The sequence below is a fragment of the Pieris napi genome, chromosome 20 (assembly GCF_905475465.1).
Source record: "Pieris napi chromosome 20, ilPieNapi1.2, whole genome shotgun sequence".
Classification (NCBI taxonomy): Eukaryota; Metazoa; Arthropoda; class Insecta; order Lepidoptera; family Pieridae; genus Pieris; species Pieris napi.
In genome coordinates, this window is record NC_062253.1 from 4,960,593 (window position 1) to 4,968,181 (window position 7,589).

The window sequence follows — 7,589 nt, forward strand, 5'->3', positions numbered from 1 at the left end:
CTTGCAGGTCGGTCACGTAGCCAGCTGCTGCGTGTCAGAAACTGATCGTAGCTGACTGTGCTTTTGCTGCAGTCTGCCCGATCACAGGGCAGCCGCTTGTAGGGCAAAACCAAAGTGCTCGCTCTGCGAGGAGGCGGGCAGGAAATCTGACCACAGACTGGGAGGTAGCAGTTGCAGTGCTCCCAGCGTGAGGGCACCTAGGTACCGTTCGTCACCTAAAAAGAAGACACCCACAAAGTCCCCGCGCAATAATGCGCCTTCGAAATTGTAGCCAGTCAATATGGCCCTGCGGTTTCTACAGAGTAATATAATTTACTGCGCTGCAGCGCAATACCTACTACACCAGAGTCTGGCGCAGTGGGATATCAACGTCGGCATAATATCTGAGCCCTACGTAATACCGGATAGAGGAAACTGGGTGGGTGACCTCGATGGCTTGGCCGCAATCGTCGTTACACCGGCGGACGGATCTCCCTGCATCGGACCAGTTAGAAAAGGCCACGGCTATGTGGCAGCAAAACTTGGAAGCGATATGTGCATCATCAGCACCTATTTCTCCCCCAATCGCTCTTTGGCTGAGTTTGAAACCTACTTAAGGGAACTAGATACCGCGGTGGACTGGAGCCGCCCGAGACATTTAATCGTCGCTGGGGACTTAAACGCAAAGTCTGCGGTGTGGGGATCGACCAAACCGCAGGGAGACACGCTAGAGAAATAGGCTGCTGGGCAGAATCTGTTAGTTGCAAACAGGGTCTCCGAAGCTACATACGTGCCAGCGAACGGAGAATCGATCGTAGATGTAACATTCGTAAGTCAACATCTGTCCCGCTGGAAGTCCTAACGGGGATTGATACCCTATCAGATCACCATTATATCCGAAATCTATTATATAAGAATATAGAAATATTAGAAATCAGCCCGAGTTCGTTAAAACTGGGCCCAACCTGGGCCCTTAGAAGCTTAGATAAGGAGTAAGCGGAACTAGCCATAACTGTTCAGGCTTGGTGCCCCAATCCAGAACCTATAAATACCGAGGACGAGGCAATGTGGTTTCGTGACGCTCTGACGTGCATATCCGACGCCGCGATGCAAAGAAGCCGTCCTGGACGTCGCCGACAAAGTGTATTCTGGTTGTCGGTGGAGCTCGCCCAACTACGGGCTGTCTTCGTTACCACCCGTCGCCTCTACACTAGGGCTCGCAGACGGCGTCTCTTATGTGCTGAAGAGGTCGAACCCACTGTGCATTCAGAGAGGCTTAACAGGCGCTAAGAATTGCGATTGCTGAAGCAAAAAAAAGGGCATGGCAGGAACTACTAGAGACGATAGAGCGGGAACCCGGGGGGCGCCCGTACCAGATAGTTACAAATAAACTGCGCCCCTGGGCCCCACCTCTTACAGTTACTATGGAGCCAGACCTTCTAACCACGGTGGTGGCAAAACTTTTCCCCGAGCGGAGTACCCCAGATCTGCACCCAAGGGAGGAGCATCGAACACGATGAAACCATCCCTGAGGTATCCTCTTCGGAATTAGAGACGGCAATAGAGCGGATGTCCACAAAGAAAACCGTGCCGGGGCCTGATGGCGTGCACGGGCGAATCCTGGCTCTTGCCCTCACCGCTGGTCTTGGCCTGCGATATCAATGCCTCCTCACAAAATGCTTGCGAAAAGGCCACTTCCCTTTGGCATGAAAGACTGGACGACTGGTGCAATTAAGAAAGGGCGAAAAGCCCCCCGAGTCACCCTCAGCGTATCGCCCAATAGTCCTGCTAGATGAAGCTGGCAAGCTGTTCGAGCGGATCATTACCGGTCGTATTTACAAGCACCTAGAGTCTGTGGGCCCTAACATACACGAAGCGCAATTCGGGTTTAGAAAGAGGCGATCAACAATAGAAGCTATCGCTCGACTCCGAGCAGTGTGCGAAGAGCAGCTGTCCCGCGGTGGTGTGGCCTTAGCAATATCGTTAGACGTCGCTAACGCTTTTAACACACTGCCCTGGGAAAGTATCGAGGAAGGCCTCAAATATCACGGGCTACCGGAGTACATTCAAAAGTGTATAGCATCGTATCTAACAGGACGCCGAGTGGTTTACCCCTCTAAACATTATCAGGGAGCGACTTATCAAATGCGGTGTTCCACAGGGCTCCGTTCTTGGACCGCTGCTATGGAACATCGGCTACGACAAGGTACTCAGGGCGGAACTACTCGCGGGAGTGACAACTATCTGCTATGCCGACGACACACTCGTGGTTGCTTGTGGGCAGGATTACAAGGAAGCGTGCTTACGCGCAACTGCCGGAGTAGCCAGAGTTATGTCCGAGATTAGAAAGCTTGGTCTCACAGTCGCTCTCGCCAAATCGGAGGCGATATGTTTCCACGGCCACCGCAGGGCGCCACCACAAGGTGCAAGCATCGGCGGAGTATCTATCCTGATCGGCTCCACACTCAAATACCTTGGGCTGGTCCTGGATCCGCGGTGGACGTTCAAGGCGCACTTCGCGACACTTGCCCCCAAGCTTACTACCACAGCAGGTATGCTCTCACGCATAATGCCAAACCTAGGCGGGCCGGGTAGGGAGTGTCGCCGCCTATACGCTAATGTAGTGCGAGCGAAGGCATTGTACGGGTGCCCCATATGGGCGGATAAGCTGAACCGGTACAACAAAACCATCCTCAGGCAGTCGCAGAGAGTAATCGCAATTAGGGTCGCGAGAGCGTACCGCACGGTTTCGTATGACGCAGCGTGTGTTATAGCCGGCACCACACCCTGGCACCTCGAAGCGGGTTCCCTGAGCGAAGTTTATTGGAGGAGGGCTGAAGCCAGGCACAATGGTAATGACCCTGCGCTCGGAGCAATCAAGGCGTGGAAAATTGCCGAAGAAAACGAAGCAATAAGACAGTGGGCGGAGGATCTGGCTAGTGCGAGCGCTGGGTTCTACACCATCAACGCGTTCGGACCACACCTCGACAAATGGGTGAGGAGGCGGTGGGGCCGCCTCAGCTACCGACTCGTGCAGATACTGTCCGGACATGGCTGTTTCGGCAGCTATTTACACAAGGTAGTCGGGCGTGAGGAGGCACCGACCTGCCACCATTGCGACGCTGGCGTTGTTGATGACGCGCTCCACACCTTAAAGGATTGCGTAGCATGGAAGGTGGAAAGGAGGCCTCTACTGGGCGTGCTACAGGGCGAGGACGCTACTCTCGATAACATTGTGAGAGTAGCAGTTACAAGCTCGGACAGTGACGGCATGTGGGAAATCTGCCAGAGATTCTGTGAAGCCGTCATGCACCAAAAGGAAGAGGCGGAGAGGGCCAGGGAGGATGATCCAGCAGCCCACCCGCGTCGCCGTAGGAGACCACAGCGTCACCATTGCACCGTGCAACCCTGTGTGTGATCCTGGGCACGCAGTTGCTCCAGCGGGGGAACAGGAGCTCATGCGTCCAAAAGAAGGGATGCGTCAGCATCCCTGCAAGCATTGTACCCGGCCTCCCCCAGCTCTATAAAACAGGATGAATTGGCCGATGTGAAAGGCCCTTGCTGTGCCAAGGACCATTCTACATCATTCGTGGCCGTAGAGGACCGTAATATTAACGGCTGATCGCGTGGTTGGATGCGGACAAGGCTACGCTGTTACCGTGTCCTGCCCCGGGCGATTGCTGGTGGCTCCGTAGGGTTTTAGTGGGTATGCACAACAGCGAGTCCCACATAACCCTTTCCCACCAGGTCAACCATGCCGCGGGAGGGTATGCGTAACGCATTTCCCCACGAAAAAAAAAACTTTAGAGGTGTCAAGGGACACCCGGATGGAACGAAATTCCTTTCGATTAATTTATATTATGTTAATTGGTATCATAACAGTATGATAGATTTTCTCGACACCAATCTTACGACGAAAAAAAAAAGCCAACATCACGAGGTGTTCCCAGGCGGTCACCCATCCAAGTACTGACCTCGCCCGACATTGCTAAACTTCGGTGATCGGACGAGAACCGGTGTATTCAACGTGGTATGGACGTTGGCGACAGCTAAATCGAAAATGTAAAATATAACAACTATAGCAAAAAGTGTCGTTACAACTTTTGGTCTTAAATTATTCCGTCTAGCCCCCTTTCGCAACGCTCGATAACTTCGTTCCAAAAAGACTAATTTAGTTAAGTGACTCTAAATATAATTTTTATTTCTTATCCCTACAAAAAAAAGCCAACATCACGAGGTGTTCTCAGGCGGTCACCCATCCAAGTACTGACCTCGCCTGACGTTGCTTAACTTCGGTGATCGGACGAGAACCGGTGTATTACATTACACATTATTACATAGCAAATAGCAAAAAAGTGTCGTGACAACTTTTCGTAAGAATTTTTTCCGTCTAGCCCCCTTTCACAACGCGCGATAAGGAACTTCGTTCCAAAAAAAAAGGAAACATTTACGATGAAAACATCGTTGGAGATCAGAGGTTACCACAAAATGTTCCCGTTTAATAACTGCGAAGCATTTGTCAACTATGTTTGGGATAAAGCTCAGCGTACACTAACTGTAGAGGCACGTGACAGCCGTTTCATATATTAAAAAACGAAGCATTGATTTTTATTAGTTTTTTAACTGATCGATTTTAAGTAATAACATTTTAAAAAGCTCAAGTGAAGTGAAAAATTAAACCAGCTTCAAATACCTGTCAATGTTATTAATGTCGAGTCGAAATGTAAATCAGAATATTCGCCGTGATATGAGTTTTAGTTTCTGAGAATTTTTCATATAAAAATTTGTAGCACACATAAATAACTGAAGAAGCCCACAAAGATCGTCATACTCATAATATGTATCAACTATAGGTCAAACTGATAACCTCCATTTAAAAGTCGGTTAATTTTAATTATTAAAGTTTTTTATGTAAAATAGATGTTACGTCGATTTAACACACATGGTTCAGTTACACACACACCCACACCCTACTCGCATTCTCTGTATAATATTATTGTTTAGTCTGTAAACCTTTTAATTGGCGTATATATTTAAAAATTAATAAAACGTTATTCTATAATTTTGGTTTCTTGAAGGCAAACATCTTGCACACACGCAGAAATATTCATACATATGTGATATTATCTCCAATTCCAGATGTGTATACCACAGTTGCGTGCCCCACTGCTTGGTCAAAATTATCCAGTATTAGCCAACCTGAGGCGTGATATATTTTTAAAGATGGCGGAAAACATGAAGACTTGAAGTTTGACAAAATGTAAAAATTGTAAAATAGATTTGACTTTTCTCTCACTATAGTTTTATTGTTTTAAATTATTTGCAATTGAGAACATAATCCAACAAATTTATATTTTTTTCAGTACCTATTCGTTTTGTTTTTTTTAAACACAAAATAATATTTAATAAAAAAAGGTTATAGATTATTAGAAACAATGTTTTTCATGTAACAAGTTTATTTTTTACACAAAAACATTTATATACTTACCTATAATTAATCTACAATAATATTATAATACTTAAAAATAAAATTAATTAATTGAATTAATTATTCATTTCTTAAAATTAAATTAAAAAAAAAAAACAGTACTTATAGAAACGGCAAAATCTACGGTACAAATTTTCTCTTGTATGAAATGTAATATAATAAGTCGACTAAGCTGAAATACAGAAAACACCGAGCTCGCTTAAGAAAATTTATAATACCCTATATATCTATAAAATGGCAAACATAGGTTGGTTAGTGCGGTATATATTATATCCAGCTCGTTGAACACAACCGAATAAGAAACAGCGTACTAATATTCCTATAAAGATTTCTGATTTTTATTTACCTTTACATACTTATATTTATAAAACTGTTGATAAGTCTCGCCTTTGTCCTTACTACGTTAGTCTATTTATAAATATGATTAAATCAAGTATTACGCCTTTCAAATACGAAGTAAGATCCAGAAACGTAAAATTAAAGAATCAATCAATTAAATAAAACATTGTATGAATTAAGCCAAACGCCAAGGGTTGATTGAGGAAATTAATAGTTAATTCTGTTAGTGCTGTTTGATTTTTCTGCGTGTAAAATGTCGAATATATCAAACAAAGGTTAAAAAAAGTTCAAGTTCAAAAATTCCACTAAACCCAACTCAATACCGCGCATGCGTTATAGCAACTGCTGCCACAGATTAGATTGTCAAATATCGGCACTTCTGTCACGCACGGCTCGTTTTTTGATTGTGGATTTCATTCAATATTTCCAAAGCAGTTACGTTAACATTTTATTCTTAAGAGTATTAAAATGAAATTATGGATTTATTTTATCAAAATTGTGTCTATATCTAAGAGTTATAGATAACAATAAGGTCGAATTGCGCTAGTATACAAAAAAACGTGTTAAATATCTTTTGTGTCTCTTTCAAAGCACTTTTTATTTGAATTACAGAAAATTGTGAATACAAATATATTCAAATAAATTTCGTGCGTATATTGAACAATTGACTGAATAATTTTCAATTCCCAATCGTTTATGCTAACTTCTCGTTTATAAAGTTATAAATTTATAGGCCCTTTGAATACTAAAACTTTATTTCGAAGTTGTTTTAACGACCCATTCATAATATTCTTAGCTATTAATCGAAATTATAAGGTAAAATACGAATACAGCTTTACAGATTATTATCGTGAGAAAACATTACACAGAAATAACTTAGAATATAACAAAATATTTTTTTAATTAAATTAAAAGCTATGATTAAAATCATTGATGGTCTTGTGTTCTGTCGGGTAACACCGCCTATGTAGAAAGTAATGTGTTAAAAATAAATTTGGCGCGTTCTACTTTGTCTATATTGTTTAGTCTGTGGTTCTTTTGCATACTAATATGAGTTTTTACTTCTTTCATTTATAACTTTGATAAACTGTACTGATACCTGAAGCCAAGTACTACAGCAATTCGTATAGTCTAAGATATAATTTAGCTCTCAATATAATTATAAAATAATTAATATCGTTGTGACTCACAAATCACATGTCAAACTTTCAAACTACCAGTGTGACGTCACATCCTGTGATATGTTAGAAATACTTGGTTATCTGACAGAACAATATCTTGAATTCAAACTTTATGGTAACATAACAGACCTTAATTAATCCAGTATCGTAATTATTCTCCTAATTTGAGTTTCAGCTGTCATTTGATTAAAATTTGATTTCAACGTCATAAACTTTGTGTTGTATAATCAAATGGAATTTATTGAAATTATGTTATTAATTGCTTAGCGAACGAAGAAATGGTATAGAACCAGAATATATATATATATATTAATTATGAATAAATGTAATTTACACACGAAAAGCGTCGTATATCTGTATAGCGATATTTTCAATTCGTTTTTATTATTATTTTTCGATTGGGACTGTCACTAGAGTCTGTCCGTAAAGATAATCCGGATGTCGGGTTTTTGTTACGTTGACAACAGTGTTACATCCAGCCTGGATACTCAATATGAAAAAAAAGGAAGCGTCTACTTATGTACGCGCGTAAGAAGTTATACTTCTTTAGCATTATTAAAAATAGTTTTTTATTGCATGCAAATAATTAATTACAATTAAAT

At 42.5% G+C, this 7,589-nt stretch overlaps 1 non-coding gene across 1 annotated transcript; it reads right to left on the reverse strand.

Moving 5' to 3' along the window:
- Positions 1-3,904: 3,904 nt before the first annotated feature.
- Positions 3,905-4,023, reverse strand: LOC125060053. Its single transcript, XR_007118785.1, has one exon. It is a non-coding gene; the product is annotated as a 5S ribosomal RNA (ribosomal RNA).
- Between the last annotated feature and the right edge of the window lie 3,566 nt (positions 4,024-7,589).